Source organism: Phyllobates terribilis, unplaced genomic scaffold, assembly GCF_046119375.1.
Source record: "Phyllobates terribilis strain yellow unplaced genomic scaffold, ASM4611937v1 Scaffold_29__1_contigs__length_15306474, whole genome shotgun sequence".
Lineage (NCBI taxonomy): Eukaryota > Metazoa > Chordata > Amphibia > Anura > Dendrobatidae > Phyllobates > Phyllobates terribilis.
Window position 1 is genome coordinate 8,685,205 of NW_027362789.1, and position 8,433 is coordinate 8,693,637.

Consider the following 8,433-nt stretch of genomic DNA (forward strand, 5'->3'; position numbering starts at 1 on the left):
AAGGGCTGGTTCCAAGGAGGGCAGCAAAGAAGCCACTTCTCTCCAGAAAAAACATCAGGGACCGACTGATATTCTGCAAAAGGTACAGGGAGTGGACTGCTGAGGACTGGGGCAAAGTCATTTTCTCTGATGAATCCCCTTTTCGATTGTTTGGGACATCTGGAAAACAGCTTATTCGGAGAAGAAGAGGTGAGCGCTACCACCAGTCTTGTCTCATGCCAACTGTAAAGCATCCTGAAACCATTCATGTGTGGGGTTGCTTCTCAGCCAAGGGAATCGGCTCACTCACAGTCTTGCCTAAAAACACAGCCATGAATAAAGAATGGTACCAGAATGTCCTCCAAGAGCAACTTCTCCCAACCGTCCAAGAGCAGTTTGGCGCCCAAAAATGCCTTTTCCAGCATGATGGAGCACCTTGCCATAAAGCAAAGGTGATAACAAAATGGCTTATGGAACAAAACATAGAGATTTTGGGTCCATGGCCTGGAAACTCCCCAGATCTTAATCCCATTGAGAACTTGTGGTCAATCATCAAGAGACGGGTGGACAAACAAAAACCAACAAATTCTGGCAAAATGCAAGCATTGATTATGCAAGAATGGACTGCTATCAGTCAGGATTTGGTCCAAAAGTTGATTGAGAGCATGCCAGGGAGAATTACAGAGGTCTTGAAGAAGAAGGGGCAACACTGCAAATATTGACTTGCTGCATTAACTCATTCTAACTGTCAATATAACCTATTTGTACTCATAATATGATTGCAATTATATTTCTGTATGTGATATAAACATCAGACAAACACTAATAAAAACCAGAGGCCAGCAGATCATGGGAAAATATAATTTTGGTGTCATTCTCAAAACTTTTGGCCATGACTGTACACACAGGCATATACACATACACAGGGATATATACACACACACACACAGGCATATACACACACAGGCAGGCAGCATATACATAAAAATTCATACAAACACACACTATATTACACAATCTGTACAGTACAGAAGCGCTCCTAAGGCGGAAGACTGCAGTGCAGGGCGCGCTGTGACGTCACTTTCAGCAGACGTGCAGCCCTGTCTGCTAAATGTGACGCTGCAGTACAGCCCCTGCTCTGCTCTTCGGCTCTCCTGCTCCCAGGCCACTCCCGCTACTGTTCTGGGCATCGCGGCGGCGGTGAGAGTGTGTGCGCGCGCCCTTAAAGGGCCCGCGACCACTTTTTTTTTCTTTAAATTCTCCTCTGCCTTCTCTGCAGGGGGCCGGGGCCCACCGGGAAATTTCCTGGCACCCCGCCAGGCCTGTCCGAGCCTGCTGACAACCCCCCACTCTCCTATCTCCCAGCCTCCCTCATCCCCGCTCCATCAGCTACTAGTTACCAAAGTGTTTTCTGCTTGGTGAGCTCAGCTGACATCAGTCTGACAGTTTCCACTAAGATATATTGCAGAAAAGGCAGCCCACCGCACAGCCTGGAATGCCGGCTGCACTTTTCAGTAAGATATCTTGCTGTTGTCCATAATAGCATGGAACATTAAAAGATAAGCTTCAAGTCACGGACCATGAGCTGGGAGTCAGAGGGAACAGACAGAGGCTGCAGTGCTGGGACGAGGCACAGGTTTTGCCTCACACACTTGTACGTGTCAGCGCCTCACCTGATTCCTTCAGCATCCTGTCACATGCGCAGAAAAAACCCAGCTCAGTCTCAGACCAAAGTCACTGGCAGGGGCTGGAGGGGATGGAGCGCTGCCTGGCCGTTTCTATTGAGAGTGCAGGAACGACGTAGCTCCTGTCTCATTGATAATTGGAAAGGAGCCCCCAACACAGCCCCCAGTGTGACCGCAACCATTATGCCCCCACTGGGGGCCCCTGAGGGAGTGGGGGCCCCAGGCATTTGCTTTGTTTGCCTCCCCATAATGTCAGCCTGCCCACATCTGATACTTCCCATTTATTCCCCCTCTTATCGCTCTCATCCTAATATGAATTACCGCAATCTCTCCTATGTAAAACCTGTGTCCTTGACGACCACCCCTCTGCTCCCTCTCTCTGGAGCACTCTGAAATGCCCACTCTGTCTGTAATAAGCTCCATGTGATTCATGACCTCCTTACCTCTCACAATTTCTCCTTCCTGGGCCTCACCGAAACATGGCTGACACCCTCCAACACTGCCTCCCTTGCTCCGCTGTGTTATGATGGCCTCCACTTTGCCCACACTCTTCTCCTTGGCAACATACATGGCGGAGGAGTGGGTCTTCTTCTTTCTACCAACTGCACCTTTAATCCAATCCCACCTCTAACCTCCCTTATCTTCTCTTTTGAAGTCCACTCTGTCCGCATCTATTCTACCTCCAAGTGGCCGTCATATACCGACCTCCGGGCCCGGCCACTACCTATATTGACTAATTCTCCACCTGGCTTCTTCACTTTCTTTCCGCTGACATTCCCACTATCATAATGGGTGACTTCAGCATCCCTACTGACACCCTCCAGTCAGCAGCCTCCAAACTCCTGTGTCTTACTTTATCTTTTGAACTTACTCAATGTTCCTCCTCAGCCACCCACACAGACGGAAATACATTAGACCTTATCTTCACCCGTCTCTGCTCCCTATCTAACTTCACAACCTCCCCTCTCCCCCTACCTCATCACCATCTACTCACTTTCTGTTAGCAGAGGATTAATCCGCGTGACATCCAGAGTTTAGAACACAGAATGTAGGTTTATTCATATCCAGCATAGGCACAGCATGGAGTCTGGTGTTACTGCAGCATGAGGAAATCAAATCAGATATATAACAACAACACAGGAAGAGAAGGAGGGGGCATCCTGTCTGTGGGAGTTTTTTTTTTTTTTTTAACTAAACTTTGTTAACAACCTCACAATATGCACAACATATGAAACAGCACAGTAGTTGTTGCAATACACATACAGATTAATATGTATTATTCCAACACCCCCACTCAACAACTACTTATCCTCTTAGTCCCATTGTGGTTCTCAATTCTTTTAACCTAGCTCGTGGCAATGGCTTTGTCATAATGTCAGCTACCATCTTATCAGTTTCACAATAGACAAAGTGAATTATCCCACGATCTATCAAATCACGTAGATGATGATGTCTGACGTCAATGTGCTTGGTTCTGCACTGATTTTTTCACTGCATGCAAGTTTAATGCATCCTTGGTTGTCCTCATAAATCACCGTCGGCTGAGTTGTCGGTTTGCCAAGATCGTCCATCAATTGTCTTAGCCAAACAACCTCCTGGCTTGCATAGGCTGTGGACACATACTCCGCTTCTGTAGATGACAAGGCAACAGACACTTGTTTCCTACTAGACCAGGAGATTGAACTTTCTCCAACTTTAAACAAGTATCCACTTGTGGATTTATGATCACGCGAATCACCAGCCCTATCCACATCTACATAGCCGGTAAGTTCTAGATCTCCTGCTGCAGATAGTTTTAAATTTACATCTTGCGTTTCTTTCAAATATCGGAGAAGTCTCTTAACAGCATTCCAGTCTCTTTGGCGCGGTTTTTCCACATATCTGCAAAGGATTCCAACTGTTGTTGTGATATCCGGTCGAGTCATAGTTGATATGTATAGAAGTGTCCCCACTGCCTGACGATATTTCTCATTGTTAGGCAACAGGTCATCTTCTCCTTCCAGCTTCAGGTAGGATGGTTCCATTGGGGTTGATATACCTTTGACCTCCGACATTTTAAACTGATTCAGAATCAAATTAATTTTTGCACTTTGGTTTAGAAGAAAACTTCCATCTTCCTCTCTCTGGATTTGGATTCCTAGATAATATGTCACACTTCCAAGGTCTTTTGATTCAAAGTGCTGATTCAGAATTTCAGTCATTTTTCCAATTCCTGCGTCGTCTTGATGAACAACAATCACGTCGTCCACATATAAGAGAATATACATCCACTTTCCATCTGTATATTTTGTCTTCCAACAAGACTTTATTCATCTTGGTGTTCCATGCTCTTGCTGATTGCTTAAGACCATAGAGAGATTTTTGTAGTTTGCAAACAAGATTCTCTTGACCTCTTTTTACATAACCTTCAGGTTGAGTCATGTATAAGTCCTCCTCAATGTCACCATTTAAAAAGGCAGTTTTTATATCCAAATGTCTGACATACATCTTTTGTACAGCAACTACAGCTAACAAAGCTCTGAACGTGGTCTGTTTAGTGACTGGAGCAAATGTAGCATCGTAATCTTCGCCATACTTTTGAGAATATCCTTTTGCGACCAACCTTGCTTTGAATCTGTGGACTTTACCTTCTGAGTCATATTTGGTTTTGAAGACCCACTTGCACTTGATTGCCTTTTTGCCCTGTGGTAGCTTGGTGAGTTTCCAAGTTTGGAGTTGATGAAGCGATTTGATTTCCTCATTAGCGGCATCGATCCACTTTGTTCTTTCATGGACAGGTAGTGCTTGCATTTCATCCCATGACTGCGGCTCTGACTCAGGTAGTGTCTTGACAATGTAGGATAGACGTTTAGCTGGTATACCTTTGCTTGATCTTGACGATCTCCTGATTTCAGATTCACCTGATTTTTCTGTTGTTCCTTCATTAGTTGAAGAATCCAGCCAGACGTCTACATCCTCCTTGTTGCTGTCTTGTAATTGTGACTTCAGCTGGACTACTGGCGTGATGTCACAAAACTTGGGTGATACAAAGTTCTCATCAATCACTACATCTCTACTTATTGTGATCTAGTTTGTTTCTGGGTGTAGAATCAAAATGCAGCAGCAGGGGTTTTAGAAATAACTACACAAAAAAATAAATGTAAACACAAGCAGGTGTAGTGCTATAGAAATGTAAAACTTAACATTTATTACCACTAGATAAAATATGTGCAAAATACAAGGACCTAAAAACACAGATGTACTGTCTGTGATATTAGATAGCCAAAATACTTCCATGTATTGTTGCGTCCAAAGATATAGATATATGTCATATAAGCATATTGTATCTCTGACGCAACCAAGAAAGTGTGGCAAAAAGAAAATGATGGAGCCTACGGGACACTATAACAACTTATTGTGTCTCAATATGTGAGAACGCAGAAACATTAACCCTATCAATGGTAACCATTTAACCTTGCTATATATAGAAATGGAACATCCTCACCAATTTTGATATCCGTTCCTGCTCTCAGACTTCAAGATAGCTCCATATGATGGGGGCAGACCAAGTCTCATAGGGTCACCAGCCCATCACAATATACCGCTCCCGACGCGTTTCTTTGCCTTAGCTAGTCATCAGGGGAAAAAAAGAGAAGACATGCGGTATGCACGCTGCCCACAATCGCGCAGCTCATTCACCAGACAGCGCCATTTGACACTCTGATAAGTCCTCTTTTAAATCCTAGTCACGCTATACTCGCGATCGTGTCACTTCCGGTTCCGGTCAGCTGACATCCGGTATGTGGAACGCAGGTGCCGGGCGTGACACGCAAGCGTCACATCCGGTGTGCGCATCACAGACAAGGAAAAACCGCACACTACGGAGCGACGATTAAGGGGCACACAAGGTAACCAACTGACATCTTGTGTTGGATGGTGACATGAAGCCCTCCCATCCATAAGTACCCCAGGCCAGGGCAAATGTCCAAGTTATACAGTAGCTGACACCCATCCAGGCACATACCGTATGTACCGCGGTATATACTAACCGCGTATATTCTGCCCCAATGGTTCATGAGCTGGAAATACCTCATAGGTCAAAACCGCACAGTGGTGCCACGGCCCAGGTCGAGAGCGCACTTAAAGCCCAAACAAAAAATTATTATGAAAATAAAAATGGAAATAAAGGTGAAATTATGAAAAAAAAAAAAAAAAAAAAGGGGAATATGAAGAAATATGAAGAAATATGAAGAAAATATCTTTGGACGCAACAATACATGGAAGTATTTTGGCTATCTAATATCACAGACAGTACATCTGTGTTTTTAGGTCCTTGTATTTTGCACATATTTTATCTGGGTGTAGAATCCTATAACCTTTCTGGGTTTCGCTGTAGCCTACCAGGATACCTTCCTTAGCGTGAGATTCCCACTTAGTTCGCTTTTCTTTGGGAACATGTACAAATGCTTTACTTCCGAATATTCTTATGTGATGTAGTTTTGGCTTTCTGCTATTCCATTGCTCAAATGGAGTTTTGTCTGTAGCTTTACCTGGTAGTCTGTTCTGAAGATAGCAAGCTGTCATGATTGCTTCACCCCAATATACTGTGGGCAGATTTGCATCAAATAACATGCTTCTTCCACTTTCACATAGTGTTCGGTTCCTTCTTTCCGCGACACCATTTTGCTCTGGGTTGTACGGTACAGTGGTCTGAAATAGGATTCCATTTTTCTTTAAAATGCTCTGTGTCTCATTACTTGTATATTCAGTCCCATTATCTGCACGTAGAATCTTTGACATTCTTCCAAATTTATTATATACTTCAGCTAGGTATATTTCAAGTTTCTCTGGAACTTCCTTCTTGCTGTGAAGCAGGTGGACAACTGTATATCTTGAATGATCATCAATAAATGTGAGAAAATATCTCTTCTTCCCTGGAGTCAGAGTGCTCATTGGACCACAGACATCTGTGTGTATTAAATCTAGTGGCTGTGCTGTTGTTGTACTAATTCTCTTAGGAAAAGCTTTCCTAGACATTTTCCCTTTGATGCAGCTAGTACACTTCATTGTCTGGTTACATAGATCAATTGTAATATCCTCAGCTAGTTGCTTTTGGACTAACTTTCTTATTGCTTCTGGGTCTCTGTGTGCCAGACGCATATGCCACACATGAATACAGTTTTTATGCTCTTCTTGTTGCGCTGTATACACACACTCTTTGCATTTCAGCTGATAAAGTTCATCTGTGATGTTTCCCTCTACTAGTGTGACCTTCCTTTGAGATGATGCAGCTATCATGCTTAAATGTAACTTCATTTCCTTGTTTTGTGAGTTTCTTCACAGATAGTAGATTACTTTCAAGACTAGGCACATACAGCACATCCTTTACTGGGATCTTCCTGCTTTGTGTTGGTGAGATTTGACAATCAATATAACCATCTCCTATGCCTTCTGAAGTCATGTACTGACCATTAGCCATAATCACTTTCTCTGATTTACTTTGGTTAAGCTTAGAAAAGAAGTCTCTGTTATTAGTCATGTGACTAGCTGCTCCAGAGTCTATACACCATGCATGCTTTGATGTATTTGCACTGACAGTAAATGCAGTTTCAGTATTCACAGAATCATTTTCTCCAGATACAGCACTTTTAACCCTTTGATGACTGCTTTGCTTTTTCAGCTGATTCATTCTAGCTTTCCAGACTCTGCAGTCAGCTTTCAAATGTCCTGATTTCTTGCAAACAAAACATTCACGTGTTTCTTTTATGTGCTTCCTGTTATCAGTTAGGTTTTGTGTCTGTAAAGCAGATTCTGTGTTGCATGTCCTACTGTTTACACCTTCTGCCTTTCGCTTATATTCATTTATGAGCTTCCCCCTGACATAATCCAGTGTAAGCTCATCATCTGGACGCGCATCTAGTGCGGTTACAAGCGTATCATACCTCTCTGAAAGGCCACTAAGCAGTAATGCGGCCACATGAAAGTCCTTTAGATCTTCCCCAATGACTCTCAGGCGTTCTACAACTTCCAGAACACTTCTTATGTAATCCTGCATATCCTGGCCTTTCTGTAGCTTAGACTGGTACAGCTTTCTCATGAGATAGAGCTTATTGCTTAAATTTATCCTCTCATGTACCTTTTGCAACTGCTCCCACATTTCCTTTGCAGTATTACATTTACACACATGCACAATCTGGTCATCATCTATACTGAGTGATATGGTACTTTGTGCTTTCTGATCCATCTCTGTCCACTCCTGTGGCACTGGGTCAGGTTTAGGCTCCTGTGTGTATTTCCACGTACCTTCTCTTATTAGCAGCATTTTCACTTTGAATTTCCAGGATTGATAATTCTGGTTAGTGAGACTTGGCACTGTAAATTTCATGGAGCTGCTGCTGGTGGCCATCTTTGCTTCTTCTCAGTTTGCTGTCTTTCTTTCTTTTCTTTCCTCTGTGTTCTGGGGATCTGTGACTCTGGGACTCTGGTACATCTGGGCCCATAACCTGTTAGCAGAGGATTAATCCGCGTGACATCCAGAGTTTAGAACACAGAATGTAGGTTTATTTATATCCAGCACAGGCACAGCATGATGTTACTGCAGCATGAGGAAATCAAATCAGATATATAACAACAACACAGGAAGAGAAGGAGGGGGCATCCTGTCTGTGGGAGTTTTTTTTTTTTTTTTTTAACTAAACTTTGTTAACAACCTCACAATATGCACAACATATGAAACAGCACAGTAGTTGTTGCAATACACATACAGATTAATATGTATTATTCCAACACT